Consider the following 19,966-nt stretch of genomic DNA (forward strand, 5'->3'; position numbering starts at 1 on the left):
TGCTGCAGCAAAGCTAATAAACTACAAAGGAACACACTCTTCTGATTAACTCCTCGCTGAGCTGATATAAGAGTGGAGACAGTTGCTTATCTGTTTCAGGAATGTACAAAAATCACTTCTCAGTATTTTCCTCTGGAAACTTTCAGCTCCACAGAACAGAGGAAAACAACTCTTGTTGGTTCAAACACAGAGAAGACACTGCAGTCCTGCTTTCACCTCAGCTGGCATTGATTAAACCCGAAAAACTCATTTCTGTTCATCAAAATTAGATATTTAGAAGTTTTTAAAATGACTCAGGTGTAACTCTACACCTTTGCCTGCTGCTCACCTGCAGCTCGAGCATACCTGAACACACAAACCTCTGCGTGAGGTAACAGAGGAGCCATTCAGCCACACATGAGATCCAGATTCAGATATGTTTACTTCTCTTTTTCTTATTGCTTTGCACTATTTCAAAACCTTGTGAAAGTTTGGGCCAACTCTTCCACATTTACCGCGGTACTTATCAATAAGAACAGCCTCTGTGAAATAAACCAACCAACCAATCAATCAATAAGTCTGATCGAGAGGTAAAAACAACACCTGTGGACGTCCTGGTGGCCGACTGTGAACCACAACGTCTCTGGTTCGAGTCCCACCGAGGACCCACCGCTTCTGACCTGTCATCTCTACTGTCAGCTGAAATAAAACCATTAAAAGGTTCCCACTGTAACAGCAGAAGCCAAACTTTGGAAATATTCATGTTTTCTGAAGACAAACAGCCACACAGCAGCGTTACCTCGATAAAACAGCCAATGAGCCAATCAGCAGCACAAATCAGTAAAGACGACCATGAAGCTGATCGGACGTATCAGTGATCGATACTCAGAGCCACAGGCACACAACAAACACATGACAGTATAAAGATCAGTGATCATTAACAGCTGCTGTCATTCTGTTGACTTGATGAAGACAACACAAACTCATGAGGAAGATCAGTGTCAAAACTCAGAAGAAAGTGAAAAAGCAAACAAACGTATGACTTACAGTTTGAGGGCAGCAGCTCACCTCGATGGTTCCTGTGGAGACAAAGACACACACTTCATCAGTCCTAAGGATCCTAATGGAGTAAATGTGTGTGTGTGAGAGTGTGTGTGTGTTCAGATCTCTTCAGGTTTCAGCCATGACATCATCTCCACCCTGCCAGTCCCCTGAAGCAACACTGACTCTGAGAGCGTGTTGGATTCAAGGCTGGTGGAGGAGGTGAGGCTCTAATAAAACTGTTATGTGATTTACAGCATCCTGAGGGCCAAACACACACACACACACACACACACACACACACACACACACACACACACACACACACACACACACACACACACACACACACACACACACACACACACACACACACACACACACACACACACACACACACACACACACACACACAGCACCAGCTGGGCAGTGCTGACCTTTCTAAATAAAGGGTAAGCAACAGAAACAAAAGCAGTAAAACTGAAGAGAAAGAACAGGAGGCGCTGATGTGGTTAGAAATCTCTTTCAGACAAACGTCCTCAATCATCTCACTGACAACAACACCAATCAATCAGCCAATCGGAATCAGCCCTGAATGTCACCACAGAGGCTTCTTCAGAGCGTGAGGTGGAGCAGGCTCGTTAATCTGACTACAAACTCTAACGATGAGGAAACAATAAAACCTGCTGCTAAATTAAACACAAGTCACACTGCAGCTAACGATTACTTCAACTATCAGTTAATGTGTTGGATTTTGGTTCATTGATTAATCATTTAGTCTATAAAAATCTTCAAACGTCTTGTTTAATCCACAAAGATTCAACTGACTGTGATACTAAACACATAAAAGCAGCAAATCATCATGCTGAAAAACTAAAAATAGAGAGTTATTGGCATTTTCAACTGATTATTGAAAGTGTTCAATTAAACTGAACTAAACAGCAGTTCTCAAAAAGCATTACTGTTATTATGATGTGGGATTATTGACATCCTGCATGACACAAGTGAACATTCAGAGGTAGCCTACATCCGTCTACAGTGATAACGGTCACAGCCAATAGCAGAAGGTCCTTGATTTCAGACAGACGCAGATAAAAGAAGGTTTCACGCTTTAGCCTGTGTGGCTACTGTACACAGAAGGCTAGTTAGCCTGACATGCTAATGTTTGCAGCACATTAGAGCACATGGTTTAATCCGCTGATCGCACTGCAAACGCTGAATAAGACTGCAAACTCTGACAACTGTGATTGGACGATCTCTGTTCAGGGGCGGGGTTTAGCGAGCAGTCAGCTATGCTCACGGCCTGACATAATGCAGAGTATGACACCATGTTAAAGTAACGCAATTTCCTGTTCTTTGCTAAACGGCTTAATTGTAAGAAAATAGTTTCAAAGACACTGAGCGTGAAATGAGTTGATGGTTGACAGTTATGGAGCGCGGCGTGAATAGAAAGTGACTAATTACTGTTTAGTGTTCAGCCAAGTGAACAGTACAGTGTGTTACTGCCAGAGCAGACCATATGGCAGAGACAGCGCCAAGCCAAGCCAAAGCAGTCCAGACTACAAAGAGCCAGTCCAGCTTCCAGCAGCTCCTCTCTGCATACACACTGTGACCAGTGTCCCAGTATGCTGCTACTGTGTGAGGTCAGACACCACGGAGCATGCCCAGTAATGACTGACTGTCCTTCAGAACGAGCGACCTGATGACAGAACCACACGACTCGTCTGCAGCACGACCTTTTGTTCTGTGACACATCTTCTGTGAAGCGCTGAAGCTCAGCCGTTCTAACAGTTTGGCACTGCACCACCAGAAAGCTAGCAGACCTGAGACACGATGAATATTATACCTGCTGAACATCTGCACGACAGCGCTGCCATTGTGAGCATCTTAGTGTAAAGTTAGCATTTAGCTCAAAGTGCTCTTTACAGTGAAGTCTCTAAACAACACTTTAAGAAAAGGGACAGGATATAAAGGCAGAATTTACATGACAGTCAGGCTCACAGCTTAAAATGAAAACACTGCACATGAAGATAAACGGTGGAGAAAAGAAGCTGAGCTGTAAGTGCTGAAATGACACCACTTAGCAGAATTACTGAGAACACACCTGAACAGCAGGTGAGCTGTTAACCTTTGCTTTGTCTTTCTTTCTTCTTAAAAGTTTGCTCTTATTTTTTCTATTACTGTTTTCTTGGTCTCCTGCGTGTTTAAAGAAAAAAATCTCATTGTTTTTCACTTTCACTTTCATTATCGCCTCAACACCACCAGCCTGATCCGTTATGTAAATGAGTGCATAAATCTGCATCTCGCTCTGCTACAGAGTCTGATTGCGTCTATGTGGATCAGTCAGAGGGGGAATTACATCCCTACATGATCTCATGAGGGCTGCATGAATCTAAAGGAAGCTGCAGCACATTTTACCTTTTTAACAAGAAGGAACATGTTACAGAGCCCTTCGCTTGCACTGGGTAGACTTTAGCTTACGATAACATACATGCACACCTGCTGTTCACACGTTAAATTAGGTTCATTATGTAACCAGCTGTCAGCTACTATAAAACTACGTTTTAGTGTCCAAGTTACAAGTAAAAGTGTCATTGATCTCCAAACGTACCACACATTAGCAACGTCAAACGAAACGAAAAAAACTGAAAGGCCAACTCGTCCCCAGGCTGCAGGAAAGAAGTCGACCGCTTGCTTTCTGCATGTGCATTTCGAAAAGCTGCGTATGCACTAATGTTGGTGTAAAAGCAGCTTAAGATGGTGAACATGGTAAACGTATACCGCAGCATGTTAGCATGCTGATGCTAGCATCACTCAGGGCAGCCTCACTGCTCAGATGAACCAACAATGAACAGCAGCTGCTGACTCAAACATGAATTTAATTATCTTTCGTGAATTGTTTTCATATTTCGATGTGTACTGACATCAGAGAAACGCTCTCCTTCAGTATTAACCACATTACCCAGCCGTGCACGTACACCATAATCACCACATTGTAGGAAATGTTCGCTGTGAATGCTGCAGACAGAGATGTTCAACCCTCTTTCCAGTCTGGTCCATTTATAAAGTGTTTAGCAGCAGAACAGGATTTAAATCCGACACCTTCATAATTACTGGATTTAAACTGCAGCAGACATGTGAGGCTCATGCACAGCCTCATTCATAAATAGAATATTCCCTTCTCTCATTATAGGAGGAAAAATGAGTCTGAAATGTATATCTGGAAAAACTCTGAATTCATTGCGGCTGTTTACGCTGGCACAGATGCTTCAGCAGAATAATAAAAGCGAGGTGAGGGATTCCAGACAGCCGCTCTGCCTTCCAAAATAAAGCTGCAGGTCTCTGCAGACGCGCCTTTCTATTCATCACACACAATGGCTGTTGTCTGCCGAAACAAAACACACTCACTGATTGTGTGTTTTCTTTTTACGGCCCTCTGCTTTGTGTTGTGTTTGTGTTGATCAATCACAGCGCAGCGAGGAGCAGGGTGAGCGGGGGGGCCGGGCGGCGGCGGCGGGGCGATGTACCTGCATCCAACCTATTGGCACCATCCGTGTTCCAGAGAGCCCTCGTATAAATCACTGTTAATGACACCCGGACGAGGAGAGGAAGAATATCAGGCCGGGGAAGCAGGGAGGGAAGGAGGAGGAGAGCGAGACGACATTCTGCTCCTCGGGGTACTGCTTTTTCAGGGGCTTAGAGGGACCTCAGCTGCCTCCGGTTAGAACGAAGGAAAACGGGAGAAAAAGAGGGTTTCCTGGTTGAGATGGCGTTTCTGTGTCTTTAATCAAAACAATCTCTTTTTCCGAGAGCGTCCGGGACAAAAAGCACAGCCACAAACACACACTTATGGCTGAAACCAACAACCTCAATCAATCTCAGGATTATTTCATCTAGAAAATGACAGAAAATGGTGAAAAATGTCCGTTTCAGTTTTCAAAGTGTCGTTTGGGCCGACCAACAGTCCAAAACCCAGAGCATTCAGTTTATGATGATATAAAACAGAGAAAATCATCAAATCCTCACATAAAAGAAGCTGTACCAGCAAACGTTTTACATTTTAGCTGAAAAAATGTCAAAAACATTAACGTTAATCGTCTCAGCTGTACAGGTGAGACAAAATTCATTCCGCTAGAGCAGAAATAAACATCTGGATGGACCGAAGTGTTTTTAAAGACTCAAACTGGAACTGCTCATGTCGCTCAGAGTTGTAAATTTGCTGCCAAGAGAAAAATTGATTCCACCCTCACGCCTGTATGATAAGTATGAAGCTATGGCCTGTAGACGGTTAGCTTAGCTTAGCATAAAGACTGCAAGTGAGGTTTTACTCAAACAAGCTTTGGCTGAACACAGACAGGAGCTGCAGACAGCACAATAACCAGCGTTAGCCGCAGCAGAAGTTTGACAAAGCGTGAGGCGGGATAAGAGACGCTCGTTAGCGTTCAGCTTAAGAAGCAGCAGCATGAACACACGTCAGTGTTTTAGGAAGAGCGCTTCCTCCGTCGGCCGAGCCTGCGTTTAAGTGTGAGTACCAGCGGAAAATAGCTCCGATCAGGATTTTCCTCAAGTACAATGAGCACAAGCAGAGTGTGTGATTTGATGTGATGTGCAAAGAGAGGCTGGTTTGCTTTGTAAGTGGCAATCCAAACGCCCTGCTACTCCCACTTTACCTCCAACAGCCCGCTGCCTGCTGCATGCTACAGAGGAACTTTGGCTGAAATGGTGTTTAAAAGGTTGACAGCTCTGATCGATGTTTGAACAGTCGAGGTTTTGTACGGATGTAATATGAACAAACGGCACAGTGACTGATGATGAAGAGCAGACAGTCAGTGTTAAACTAAAGGTCCACTCTGAGGCTCTTTCTGCAAACGGTGACAAACAGCCAATGCAGTCAGACTCCTGACTCATCTTTTATCGCAAGCGTCTAGTTCGACAGTTCCATCTGATCTTTGTGAGCCTGGTGCATCGTACTGGACAGAATCATTAACATAAAGCTGAGGATGAGTCGTGATTATGCAAATTTAGATACGGCAACTCATCGGTCCACTCGTCGTACCCGTCAGACACTGCACGGATCTCCTGCTCTCCATAGCAAATGAACATCTGTCGTCTGAATGACATCTGTCAGCAGATCCAGTGTTTCTGTACCTTAAAACCTTCTGCAGCTTCCTAACGTCACAGCGCTTGAGAAAAAGAACATAAACAGACTAAGAAACCTGCTGCACATTACAGAAAACAGCATAGAATATGCTGGTGAGAGTAGGAGTACCACAGTGTACCATCAAGATCCACCACAACAGCACAAACAAACAAGTGATTGTAAACCTGAGGCCTCATGGACGAGTCTCACAATCCGCCCAGCGATAACACAACTGGTGACACTGACAAAGGCCCAGCTGATCCAATCCAGAAAAATATTTAGTCAAATAATCTGCAGTAATCCACCAGAGGACGAGTTATCAGTCCAAGTCATCATCATGAAGCCTCAGCCTGGTCCACGTTAGCAGCTTCTGCTGAACGTGGACCAGGCTGAGGCTTCATGATGTGGTCCCATCGTGTCTTCTCACTAATAAAGGACAGAGAGTCATCTGCAGGCATCTATGTACAAAAACTATTCAGGCAGGAATAAAAACCTTCTCCTTCCCTCCGCTGTGCTCAGACGTCTATTACTCAGACCCAGCTGCACTGACCGTGACTCTGACTGCTGGGCATGAAGTTCAGAGTGTTACCCTTCGAGCAGGCGCTCTGACCGGCTGGAGAACAGCTCTGACGTTACTCTGGCTCTGCCTTGGATAGGTGTTTGAGGCTCGCTTTACAGGGACAGACACTTTCTAAAGAACTGCCAGTGAAAGTATTACGCAGCAATTATTATGCTCATTATGGAGGAGCTGGAACAATACATATTATTGGATTATAATAATTGATGCATTAATGTGTTCATCACTTTAATGTTGCAGCTGGTAAACGCTTTACACAGACAGCCTGGTGCAATCTGGAACGAGCTGATTCCCTCACCGGTCTGTCAGGCTCCTGTTTGCATCCAGATGCAAACACACCTGGAGCAAAGTCCATGTACGAGCTTTGTGTGAAAACGCTGAAACATGAAGTATTTCTCTGCATCTGCAGTATTGACTTGATAACCAGCAGCTACGTGTTGAATGCTCAGTAAAGCAGGGAAGAAACAGAGTGAAGTGTTTCAGTGACAAATCAACCACAGACCAGTTCAACAAAGACAAGTGACCCTCAGATCATCCTCCAGACACCTGGCCAGGTGTGCTCATCAACAACAGCAGGAACACACAGGTTTATATTTCACATGTGCACCAGTGATGCTGTGATTTACAGGGTTTCACCTGTCCACCTGTGAGTGGTCAGGGAGCACAAGGTGAGGAAGACAGAGCGTCCAAACCTCCTCACACTGCTGCAGGTCAACATGGACAGCAGCATGACGCAGGAGGAGCTCTGCGCACCCTGCTCTCACTTCAACGCTGACACCTGTGACAGACAGACAGGTGAGTAAACCCTGAGCTCTGTTCACACTTCACAGAGCACCAATCCTCCTGAGTCACATACTTCACAAAGACACACAGGTGAAATTCACCCTGCAAACATAATGGTACTCATCTGCAGCCCAACAGTGTTATTGATTCAGTTCAGATGATACATAAATGGACGCGGTGGTGTATAAATGGCTGAGATGTCAGTATGTGTATGTGCTGCAGCAGTGAGAGGCGGAGGGAGCGTCTGAGCGCCTTTTACCTGCTGCATAATGACAGTCTGTGGACGGAGACAGGCTGCTTTTTAAAAGAAAGTTCACTGTTGACCTTGGAAGAAAGCAGTGAGAGAAAATCATCCGAACTGAACATCTCAGCTTCTTCTGGTGCTTCAGAAACACGTCTGACCCAGGTGAGCAACACACACGTCACTGATCCACCAATGAGCAGGAGGGCAGGTGAGCAACACACACGTCACTGATCCACCAATGAGCAGGAGGGCAGGTGAGCAACACACACGTCACTGATCCACCAATGAGCACGAGGGCAGGTGAGCAACACACACGTCACTGATCCACCAATATCTGAGTGAACACACGCAGCCACAGTCCACCGCCGGCCGTCACCGCGACAGAATATTAATGAGGCCACGTGGTTCTTTGTCTTTCAGTCGTTAAACCATCCTGAATAATGTGTGAACGGTTCCACAACAACCACACGTTTCTCATTGTTAAAGCTGCAGATTTCTGGTGTTTTTAACACAAACAGTGACACAAATGGTGTCTGTGTGTTTGAGTCATCGTGATGCCTTCACGAGAAAACACCTGGAAGACACAAACCAGCCAGATGAGTCAATACAGGAGGAAGCAGCTTTGTTTTTATTCACTGATTCACTTACTGTGCTTCCCCTCAGCTCTTCATGCCCACAGTGAAAAACTTGATCAGCATTATTGACTCCCACAGATTAAAAAGACCATCTTCAGAGCAAAGTTATTGGAGTTAACGAGCTTACAGCTGCTATCTGACGGTTTCCTTTGTGAAAGCATCAACAGCTCTGCATCTCAGTGCAACGATGCTGAACTCAATTTACATTCTTCATCACACTAAACGGATGATTTTTACTTTGTTGGACTGGAATTTGATTTATTAGGATGATTTATAACTTTTCAACCCAAATCTGTAATTTTCATCGATTTTACTGATAACAGAATAATCCAAGAAATCAGTCAGACGCTGCAGGTTCATGCAGACTTCACGCTGAGCCAGAGGACAATAAAGACTCAGCTTTAAGGAACGTGGGGTTCCTATAGTGATGCGAGTCGTGTGGTTTCTGTCTTAAATGTAATAAAACAGAAACTGTGCTGTGAGATTGACGGTGTTGACTCCACCCACAAAACTGATGTCAATCTTCCAGTTAAAGTTAAAGCAAACCGCAGCACTTCCCAAACTGCCTCAGCGTTTGTGTGTTTACGTGTCTGAACAGCCGTCAAAGGCTAACCAGTCCTCCCAGTACGAGCTGTGGAGGAGGAGAGCGTCTCGTGTGCCGAGTCTGCTCATAAATCAGGTGTCAAATTAGAAGTTGTCAGTGGGAGAATGTGCTGCTGCTGCTGCCTCATGAAGAGCCGTGTTCACGCTGTACGCAGCATCGACTCTAATCAGGTCCAATTACAGCACATTCCTGCGCAGCCACACGCATAAATCACACGGACAGGTATAGAAAAATACACCTTTTCATGTTTGACTCAAATTGATTTGTGAAATAAGCCATCAGACTCTCCAGGAGACACAGCTGATTATCCCTGAGTGCTCAAATGGAAACACTCCTCAATGAGAACAAAGAGATTTCACAGCAACCCCCATCACACACACACACACACACACACACACACACACACACACACACACACACACTCAACATAGAGACGTAGACAGGCACCATTCCCATAGGACGTCCATGGAGCCTCCCTCCAATAAAGAGGATTATAGATTTTGCCCTGTGCACCCGAGTGTTTCCAATGAAATAACGGCCTCCTCCTGCAGAAGTCATTAAAATTTAAACCATCCCCCCTTTTAGCTGAATATCACTGTACTGCTCTGCATGCATCAGTGTGTGCCACGCCGTGTGTGTGTGCATGCATGTGGGTGGGTGTGTGTGTGTGTGTGTGTGTGTGTGTGTGTGTGTGTGTGTGTGTGTGTGTGTGTGTGTGTGTGTGTGGCATCTGCATGCAGGAGTGTGAGAAAATTAGAAAGGAAGATAAGAGGAAGTGTGAGTGAAAATGTGTTTCTGTCCTCTGCGGCCCTGCTGGCTCAGTGGCTGCTTAAAGATTTCACTCACGCGCGCGCGTGCGCGCGCGCGCACACACACACACACAATCCTAAAATGGGGAGGAGGCGGAAGTGAGATGAATGTTAAATTTACATTTTTCTTGGAGCTGATGGTGAAGGCAGGAAATACATATTTATGTCAAGGCAGCACCTCAACGGGGGGGGGACAATACTGCACACACACACACACACACACACACACACACACACACACACACACACACACACACATTTCTAAAGATGAGAAGCTTTAGAAGAAGTTTTATACAAGGTAAGAGTCAAAAAAGTTTTAAAGCAAGATTTGAAAGCCTGACAATATGAAACAGTTTAAAAAGTGAAAAACAGGACGACACGAACGTGCTGCGACAAACAAATATTTTCAGGATCATGTTCTGGATTAATCAATGAGTCATGTGACATATAATGTCAGAAAATTTCTCATTTAGTTTGGTGACGACGTGGGAAAAAAAACAAAGCCAAAGCACTCATACAGGGGCCACGGACTATAATTAAAAATCTGCATACAATCTCACCAAAAACAGACTTCTTAAACTGCAATCATTAATATTATCAGTGATTTAACACGAAAAAGGCAAAAAAAACCGTTGCAATAAAGCAGCAAAAACTGAGATGAAAACTTAATTGGTTGAAAAATATTATATAATGCTGAAAGTACAAAAACAACATGGTAAAATAAGGAGTCGTTTACTGGTTTTCCATTGTACTTTCATATATTCTGCAGTATGACTGTGAAACAGGTATTAAATCACACTGATATTAAAAATGTGTTTATTTAACTGCAGAAACGAAATACAACTGATCAATGCTGAGAGACACAGATGTAACAGGAGAGACTGATGTAGACAGACTGCGTCCATAACATGAGGCAGACAGACTTACAGGACAGATGTTTGGCACTGTGTGAAGGAATATGAGCTGTCTGCCTGCCTGCCTGCCTGCCTGTCTGTCTGTCTGCCTGTCTGTCTGTCTGTCTGCCTGCCTGCCTGTCTGTCTGCCTGCCTGTCTGTCTGCCTGTCTGTCTGTCTGCCTGTCTGTCTGCCTGCCTGCCTGCCTGTCTGCCTGCCTGCCTGTCTGTCTGTCTGCCTGTCTGTCTGCCTGTCTGCCTGCCTGTCTGTCTGCCTGTCTGTCTGTCCGTCCTCAGGTCTAATTGCATCTGTCTTGTTAAGTGACCTCAGGTCTCTGGCTGGATCCTCCTCCAGAGGAGCGTACACATCATAGAAATAAAGGTTGCTAGCCAGCTAGCTCACCAGTGTCTGGGCTAACAGTTATGGACATAAGGGACATTTTCCTGAGGAGTCAACCTCCGCCAGGCACAGGACGCAGTTCAGGATCATCAGCATCAGCCAGTGCACCGCGGACTGAGGTTTCAGCTGTGTGAGGCTAACAGCTGTGAGGCGGGACTGCTAGCTAACCTTAGCGAGCTCTGCAGGGTTAAGGTTGGCTAGCTCGTGCCGGGCTAAGGTTAGCTAGCCCGTGGGCGGGGCTATAGCCGTGCGCGAGCTGTGAGAGAAGTTATAACTGTCCATTGTTCTTAACCTCTGTTGACACAAACGCTATGTTCACGTTTATTAAACCAGTTTGAAAGCTAAGACTCTTGTGAATCAATTGATTAAAAACATTTCAAGATCACAACAAGAGACTCAATTAACACCAACAGCAGACAAACAACCGCTGAGTAAACACAACATTGAGTCAACTCACCGCTGATGTCTCTCATTGATCCACAGATCGATAACAGTCTGACAAAAACGGTGTGGAAACATCCACAAAGGCCCAGAAGATCCGCTGCAGAGAAGATATTTAGTCCAAAACGAGAATAATCCACAGTGAGATGTTTTCTTCTTTCTTTCTTTCTTTCTTTCTTTCTTTCTTTCTTTCTTTCTTTCTTTCTTTCTTTCTTCCGCATTTTCACATTTGAACTTCTAGAAAAGTCCACAGACTCGCGCCCTTTCGTCTCTGGAGTGTCAGGTTTCAAATTCACCTCGCTTGACCAATCACGATCTGCTACATGAAGCCTAGCAACCACAGAGGCCAATAGTCTGAGTTGAATGAAGACCCGCCTTCTCACTAGTGAAGACCCAGCCAACCACAGCAGAGTCTGACCATGACTAACGGTTTGAATAGCCAATGAAATTCTGAACAGGTTATTCACAGTTCTTAATAAGGCCTTTCAGCTGACAGGTATATTACACACAATATGAAGCGATAACTAAAGGCCTCAGTAGCCAAAATATTAGTTCAAATAAAATTATAAATACCTTAAATATTAATATAGATGGCCAAAATTTAGATTTCATAAATACAGATACTGATGATGAAGTATAGATTTTGAGGTATTCTATTATCTAATGACTTGTGTTCCCACTTAATTAATGGTTGCGATAGTGATGGTAACTGCTGAGTAAGGCTGAACGATATGTTCATCATATTTGTGATTATTTTGACAGATTTGCGATTTTGTTATGAGTTACTGAGAAGACCTGAAAATTGAAAAGTGAAACTTCATCTGCGACTATATAAAGAGTACATTTTACAGTTTGAATGGTGTTTCTGCATGAATGAAAAAAGCATTAAAAAGTGTGAAATTTCAACAATCCGTTCAGTCATTTGAATCGTGGGAAAATTCCTAGAAAATGTTGAACATTTTGGGAATTATTAACGTTATGGATATAAAAGTAATGGAACTAACATCCTAATCGTGCTGAACATTTTGATGTTTGAATATAGATTTTAGAACAAATACAGAAGATGAAGGCTCCTGGACAAACACAGAAAAGCTTCTCGACAGTCAAAGAACGTTTTTCTTTGAAAGAAGTCAATCAGCTTCCTGACGCACGTCTTTAATCCTCTTTGTTTAACACATTTAAACTGTTATTTAAACTGTCTTTATTCCACATGCTGCCAGGAGCCAAAAATCTCAGAAAAATTACACTGAAAATGTAAGAAATAAAAATATAATGGTCTAATTTTTGTGCCTTTTTCATGTCTGACTGTAAATCACTGAAAATATTAATAATTATTGAACTTCTTTCAAAAATGTTTTATATTTTAGGGACTTCAATGAGATGTTTGTTTCTACATGACGTATAAATAAAGTCATGTTACTGTAAATTAAACATGTGAAGTGTGTTCACCAGTGAACTCACTCCACATTTATGATGTTATTTTTCACAACAATATGGTTTTTACTGGTTTATTCGAGTTCAACAAAAAGCAGCTTTGGTCTGTTTGGTCAAAATTACCTTTGAATAAATGTTTGAGTATTTTTTACAGGCTTCCCAGTGGAAAAATCTCATCAGTTTTTGGAGTTGAGAGCAACTCATAATAAAATGGCTGACTGGCCTTGAAAGTATTGGATTTCTGGTCCAGGTCCAGCAGCTGAGGCCTTCTGGCTCTCGCTGGGTCCTTGGATCAACAGTTCACATCCTGAGGAAAACGCTGGATGTAGGTCTGTGTTGATTTAGCTGCAGTTTGAAAAGGACTACCAGACTTCTCACTTTGACAAGTTCACAAGTAAAACATGAGCCTGCTATGATTTTTCATTTTGTCTTCACACCAAAGATTTAAGCGTCATCCACCCACGTGTGATTTCAAATAGGCTGCCTCCATTCACCATAAAGACTTTATTCAACTGTTTGCTTTTGCAGCAGTTACTAATTCTCATCTCTCATATTTTGCAAAGAGGCCTGGGACAGGATGTACACCTGTAGCAGGTCGAAGCAGCTTCATGCTAACATCAGTGTTCACTGCATGTAGTTTTATCCTCACTAAATCAAAGCCGGTTGAAACTAGCTCTTACACAGAGATGAATTCTTATAGATATTTACACCTACTACCTGCAGGTGTAACAGCAGCTAACTGAACCAACTGATGAAGCTAACGTTAGCATGCTAATATCTGACGTGGTTGGAGGTCATCTGGAGAACAGTCGACAAAACGAGCTGAAACGTCATAAATGCTGTTTAATGATTCAGTCTGGAAGATTTTTAACTAAATGTCATAGAAATAACAGCACATACTTCAAATTACCAAATGTTATGCTAATAACGTGACTAAATGAGTAAATACCATCAGTTAGCTTAGCATGATCAGATATCCCCTCTCACTATGAACTGTAAGAACTCTGAAACACACATTTCTCCACGTATGAACACGGAAAGCAAACTAACATCCACAGTTACAGATTTAGCTTTGAGCCTTTCGCAAGTCATGCTAGCTTGTGATGCTACCGCGGCTTCCTGTTAATGTGACTGATGCTCCTGATTGGACAGAGCTGCAGATGTTTCCTCACAGCACATGACTGAAGTCTTTACTGGCTGAGACTAACGTCTCTCAGGTGGTTTAATGAGCTCAGTGGAGGTGAAGCTCTTTGTCTGACCTCCTCCACCTGTTTCTGTGATGACTCTCCTGTTTCTCACATCACATCATGTTTCTCACGTCCAGGTCGTAACTGAAGCGACAGCAGCGTCTGCATCTCAAGAATAAAACATGAAACAGCACTCTTACGAAAGACAAACGCTGGAAAGGAGGCAATGACACACATATAATGAGTCCACCTGAGGTATAACGGACCTCTGTGTGTGTGTGTGTGTGTGTGTGTGTGTGTGTGTGTGTGTGTGTGTGTGTGTGTGTGTGTGTGTGTGTGTGTGTGTGTGTGTGTGTGGAGCTGTGTGGCAGTCTGGTGTCATTTCCAGGTGACTTATTGAAGGTAAACGCAGTGGACGGTGGTGTGTGAAGTCACTCTGACGCAGCACTTATATAATCAGCCGTGCTGCCTTCAGGCATCTGCAGGGAAGAAGCTTTTCATGAAGCAGCTGTGGACAACAGACACTCTCAGAATCACTAATCACTCATCTGCAGATCAATGACCAGTGATGGTTCTTGCTGGAGACTGGAGCTCTCTCTGAGCATGGCTGTGTTGCTGCTGCCTCGGGCGGCGGCAGAGAGCGCTGAACCCTCTGGGGGCTGAGCTGCGGTCCAGTCTGGATCAGAGTCTGTGTTATTTCATCCCAGCACAGAGACAGAGGACGATCGATCAGCCAATTAGCAAACTTAGTGAAGTGACACACACATACTCGTGAGCTGGCCCTCTCCTGTTGCTAAGCAACACGATAACTCAAAGACTTGTGGGATAAGGTGAACATGCTTTGATGAGCGCTCGTGCCAAAACACCTTCCCATCTTCCTCTCTCTCCTCCTCCTCCTCCTCCTCCTCCTCCTCCTCCTCCTCCTCCTGTCATGTTGTTCATATCTGCCTGCGAGACAAAGGTCCACTGAGGGGACATCTGTGGTGCAGATGTCAGGTGTGCCCACGCCTGAGAAGGAGACGTGTCCAACTGCAGCCCAGACGACCCTCAGCCTTCATCTGCATCAAAGCTGCACCAGCGAACACGTTTGGATGTTTCTCATCAGCACGATGAGGAAACGTTAATGAACGTGGTAACGTGGTTACTCACTGACGACGTATTTCATTTGGTGTCGACCAGATCGTCCAATAAGAGATCGTCTCATCGTGACAGCAGCATTATTAGACTTTTTACGGTTGCGCTCGGACCATCACAGCTGGTGGTTTAGAGCAGATCCAGATCCTGGTCTTGGTCTAATACGGGATGAGACACGTGTTTCTTGACCTTTAACAGAATGAAGAGGATCTAATGAATCACCGTCTCTGAACCTGCAATCACTGACGTTTGTTTGCAGCAGAAACACGTTGTGAACCAGCAGGAACACTTTATTGTCCCTCTGGGGCAACCGTCCATTCCCTCAAACATTAAAACACATTTTAAAAGCCAATGTTAATACATGTGTCTGTAAAAACCAACAAGACCAATAAAACCGATGTAACCAGTGAAACTGGAATCACATGTTGAGATGGAGCGAAGTGCTGCACATGCTCGAGTGAAACAAAGAAAAGCATTTAACTGCTGAGACTCAACATCCGAACAAGTTTTACCTCGAACATATTTTACAGCCAAATAACTTGTTGTATATTTAGCATCTTATTCTGTTCTGGGGTGAATTAAATCTGTGTTGTAACTGGAGTTTGACGTGTGGAGGAGAAGAGTGGCGGTGGAATCAGCTGATTTAGACATGCTCTACAAAGCACAGATGGACTGCAGGCCAGAAGCACAAGAGAGGAGGGGATGTGGCCTATTTAACCTTTGTGTTCTGGCCCCCTCAGCTACTCTCCTCCTCAGATACAAAGGTTGAGAGATGGGCTCTGACTTCCTGCACAAAAGAACAATTCACATGCAAACATTCATATTTAATGTGCTGAGTGTCGCTGCAGCGTCTAACAGGCAGGATCAGGTTTCAAGGTTGTTCCAGGTTTTTAAATATCGCGAGTGTCCAGATGTAGAAACAAACACGTTCCACTGTGGAAAAGTTAATATGCTGCGTTTTTCAGGACGAGCTGCATCCATCCTCGGCTCGGCTGGGGAGACACATGACTCCAGCTCAGAGGGAAATATTTGACAGCTTCATCCCAACTTTCCATCGCTGCAGAGCCAAGAAGTTGCCATGAGAAGCAAAGAAACAAACATGAAATATGTGAGGAAAACACCACCTCAAACGCTTTGAGCTGTCAGGCGAATCAGAGAAGGGCTGGCATGGACACATCGTCTCTGAGTGTCAGTGGACAGAAAAGACAGACAGAAACACGTGAAGAAACACAACAGACACAGACGTCTCCACACAACGACCGGGGGGGGGGGGGGGGGGGGCGGGGGGGTCGCCACCAGGCGAGCTCAGGGACAGCTGAATTCTGGGAGGTGTAGTGTGGTGTGAGGTGTGGCTGCTGCAGGGGACGGGAGGCTGTCCAGCAGCATCCATCAATGAAAGCATCAGAGCAGAAGATGCTCTCAGCAGCCATTACTGCCACACACTGCATGCACACGCACACACACACACACACACACACACACACACACACACACACACACACACACACACGTTCTTTTCTTTTCTCGTGGAGCGTTCGTCTTCTGGCTTGTTCGACAGAAAACGTTCACAGTAAACCTGCAAACGCCTCTTTTTCCCTGCAGCCTTGCCTCCAGAATAAATGTAATAAATCATCGTAATCTTTGTAATTTGTGCACGTTTGGTTTGTTTTTCTGTTTTCCGACTGGAAAGAGGATGAAGGAGAAGAGATTCAGTTTCACGTCACTATGAAATTGACCTGAAAACACAGATGTGATGCGACTCATCTTCACATGACATCTAGACAAAAAATTCAGCGACTGTGACATCGTCTTCATAAGTCCCCGCCCCACCTGTCCAACGGCCACACCTGGAAGGAAACGCTGGGTCTGGTTCAGACTTCATCGGTTCTGATTCTGCTTTAGCTGTAAGATGACAGCATGTAAACTGTATGTGTGCTAAACTAAAAGCTGAAGCCCTCCTCTTCGCCCTCCTCTTCTTATCTGCTTGGCGTCAGGTTCAAACGCTTCGTGGAGTCCTGGGAATGTTCCACATCCTGAGGCTGTTGTTTAGGAGAGTAAAGAAGCTGATGCTGAGTCAACGGTTTGATCTCTCCTGTCTCAGACCTCGCTGTTGCATCACTCGTGCAGCTGCCAGCCTGAAGACGGCGGATCGAAGTCGCCGTCCCAGCTCACACTGGAGGCTGGCAGAGAGTCAGCAGACCGAACGCTACGAGTGGAAATCATGGCCGCCGCGACATGTTCATTAGGACGGAGCAGCAGAGACAGAGGGTGTATGTTGCTGTCGGTGGAGCGGAGGGTTTTGGCAGGCTGCAGGCAGCTTGTTCCCTCTATTGTTCCCAGCGTTGGACGGTGTAATGATCCGTCTTCTTTGTCCACAGCAGTCTGCTCCTTAATAAAAGCTCATCCCTCACTGTCCCTGACTGTCAGCGCTGCTGCAGGGACACCAGGGTGGAGGCTGTGGTGCAGCAGAGGAGGCAAAGACACAGTCTGAGGTGAAGGCAGGTGTATGCAGGTGTTAACTGAGCTGCTCTGACCGCTGACAGGCACCATCAGCAGGTGGAGCTGCAGCAGCGACACGCAGCTCATGAACACACTGACCTGACGTCAGCCGTCTCTCACCCAATAACACGATGTCCACTGTCCACCTCCTCCGCCTGAGCTTGTCTCTTTGGTCCCTGGCTGTCCCTGAATAAACCCTCACGTTAGCTGCTAGCTGCTAACAGCTGTTAGCTACTAATAAGTCAGCAAACCTTTAGTGGAGACAGTGTGACAGAGTGGAGGAGGAGGCGCTTCATTCGGCAGCTGAAGTTTCCTCTGTGCTCGTCATGTGATGGAGAACCTTGAAGCCTCCAGGTCACACACGCTGAAAACAGCTGTCAGACAGATTTACACATTCATGGTCCTGAATGAGAAACCTCACACAGATCAGACCTCTGAGTCATCTTCTGGTTTACAGATCTGAGTGTGATGCTGCAGTTTGATTTTAAATGTGTGTGACTATCAACTGTGTCTCTCCGATGCAAGACAAATTTCTCCTCAGGTAAAGGCTAATCTAATCTAATCTAATCTAATCTAATCTAATCTAATCTAATCTAATCTAATCTGACGTTTTTCTGCACCCCCACAGCTCTGGCAGACCACTCTGTGGCAGCAGCTTGCCAAGAAAAGGTTGTTAAGCTCAACTCTAGAGGCCAAACAAAGGTTTCCTGGTACACCATGTCTCCAGTATGCACATACCTGTACACACGTACATAATTTGTGTACATATACATGTATATTATCTGTGTACTGTGTGTTTGAACAAAGAGCAGCTCGTGTTTTTGTCCCTGATGCAGAGGAAGCAGCGAAATCATCCAAAGAAGATGAAAAACTGTCCACAACAAAGCTCAGACAGACAAATCTGAAGCTAATTCATACCAGATCTCACACACACACACACACACACACACACACACACACACACACACACACACACACACACACACGCCTGTGCGTCTGTGCAACGCTCCACTGAAGCAAAGATCTGTGTGACAGTAGAAATGGATGTTTGTTTGCCACAATGAATCTCACACTGATACACATCATGTCAGACACTTGATGCTTAACCTCCATTTAACCCTGGACACTGGTGTGTGTGTGTGTGTGTGTGTGTGTGTGTGTGTGTGTGTGTGTGTGTGTGTGTGCGCGCGCGCGTGTGTGTGTGTGTGTGTGTGTGTGTGTGTGTGTGTGTGTGTGTGTGTGTGTGTGCGTGTGTGTGTGATGAGTGGGGGAGGATGTGGGAGATGGAAGTCAAGTCATCCTTCTTCAGACCGCCTAATGGGAAGAGCAAGAGCCTGCTGCTTATCTACAACACCTCTGCTAAACCCTCACACACACACACACACACACACACACACACACTCACACACACTCACACTCACACACACACACACACACACACACACACTCACACACACACACACACACACACACACACACACACTCACACACACACACACACACACACACACATACACACACACACACACAGGTACAGAGGACAGCCTGTCTCCTCTCTGAATCTGTGGCTTTGGAGTGTGTTTAGCATTAAGGCATTAACACATAATTTACATGCTCAGCTCTGATTGGTCAGCTGTTCTGTGACATCACGCTGCAGACTTCATTTCCTGCTGGTCTTCTGTCACTGGTTGCTGCTGATGGTGTGGTAGAACGTCGTGAGCGCACGACGTCTCACTCTTAAAACGCTGTTCTGTGTGAAAGCGATTCAAAGTGTCCACGAGTGTGTCCTCCGTCCACATTTTCACCTCCGTCCTCCGTCAGCACAGACACCGTGGGAGCGGCCACAGGAGAAAGTGCTGCTTCAGTGGTGAAACCGGGTTTATTGTGATCAAACCTGCGGTGTGTTGTCATTCTGTCCGTGCGCGGCGCTCAGCACACGGGGAGTTCAACCGTGCTGCAGCTTCCACAATGCTCCATGACAGGATGAAGCAGGAGCTGCAGCAGGGTGGAGGACGTCTGCAGCCGAGCAGACCTCCTCAGCCCGTCTGCAGACAGCTGCTGCATGTGTGTTAATGTTCAGCCAATGGCCAACGAACCACGCAGGCCAACAGCTGCATCGCAGGCAACGTTCAACACGCTGCGCTCAAAAGCCTGAAGACAGAGCAGT

At 45.3% G+C, this 19,966-nt stretch overlaps 1 protein-coding gene across 3 annotated transcripts in view; it reads right to left on the reverse strand.

The window, feature by feature from the left end:
* enox1 (ecto-NOX disulfide-thiol exchanger 1) overlaps positions 1-19,966 on the reverse strand; it is an 84,257-nt gene that overhangs the window by 58,003 nt on the left and 6,288 nt on the right. For 2 of the 3 annotated variants that reach the window (XM_070975605.1, XM_070975606.1), the window contains exon 2: positions 1,027-1,058. The exons of the other annotated variant lie outside the window; for it this stretch is intronic. The gene's annotated coding sequence lies outside the window, so the exon portion shown is untranslated. The remainder of the gene's footprint in view (positions 1-1,026; positions 1,059-19,966) is intronic. 3 annotated transcript variants of the gene reach the window in all.

Source organism: Chaetodon trifascialis, chromosome 12 (genome assembly GCF_039877785.1).
Source record: "Chaetodon trifascialis isolate fChaTrf1 chromosome 12, fChaTrf1.hap1, whole genome shotgun sequence".
NCBI lineage: Eukaryota > Metazoa > Chordata > Actinopteri > Chaetodontiformes > Chaetodontidae > Chaetodon > Chaetodon trifascialis.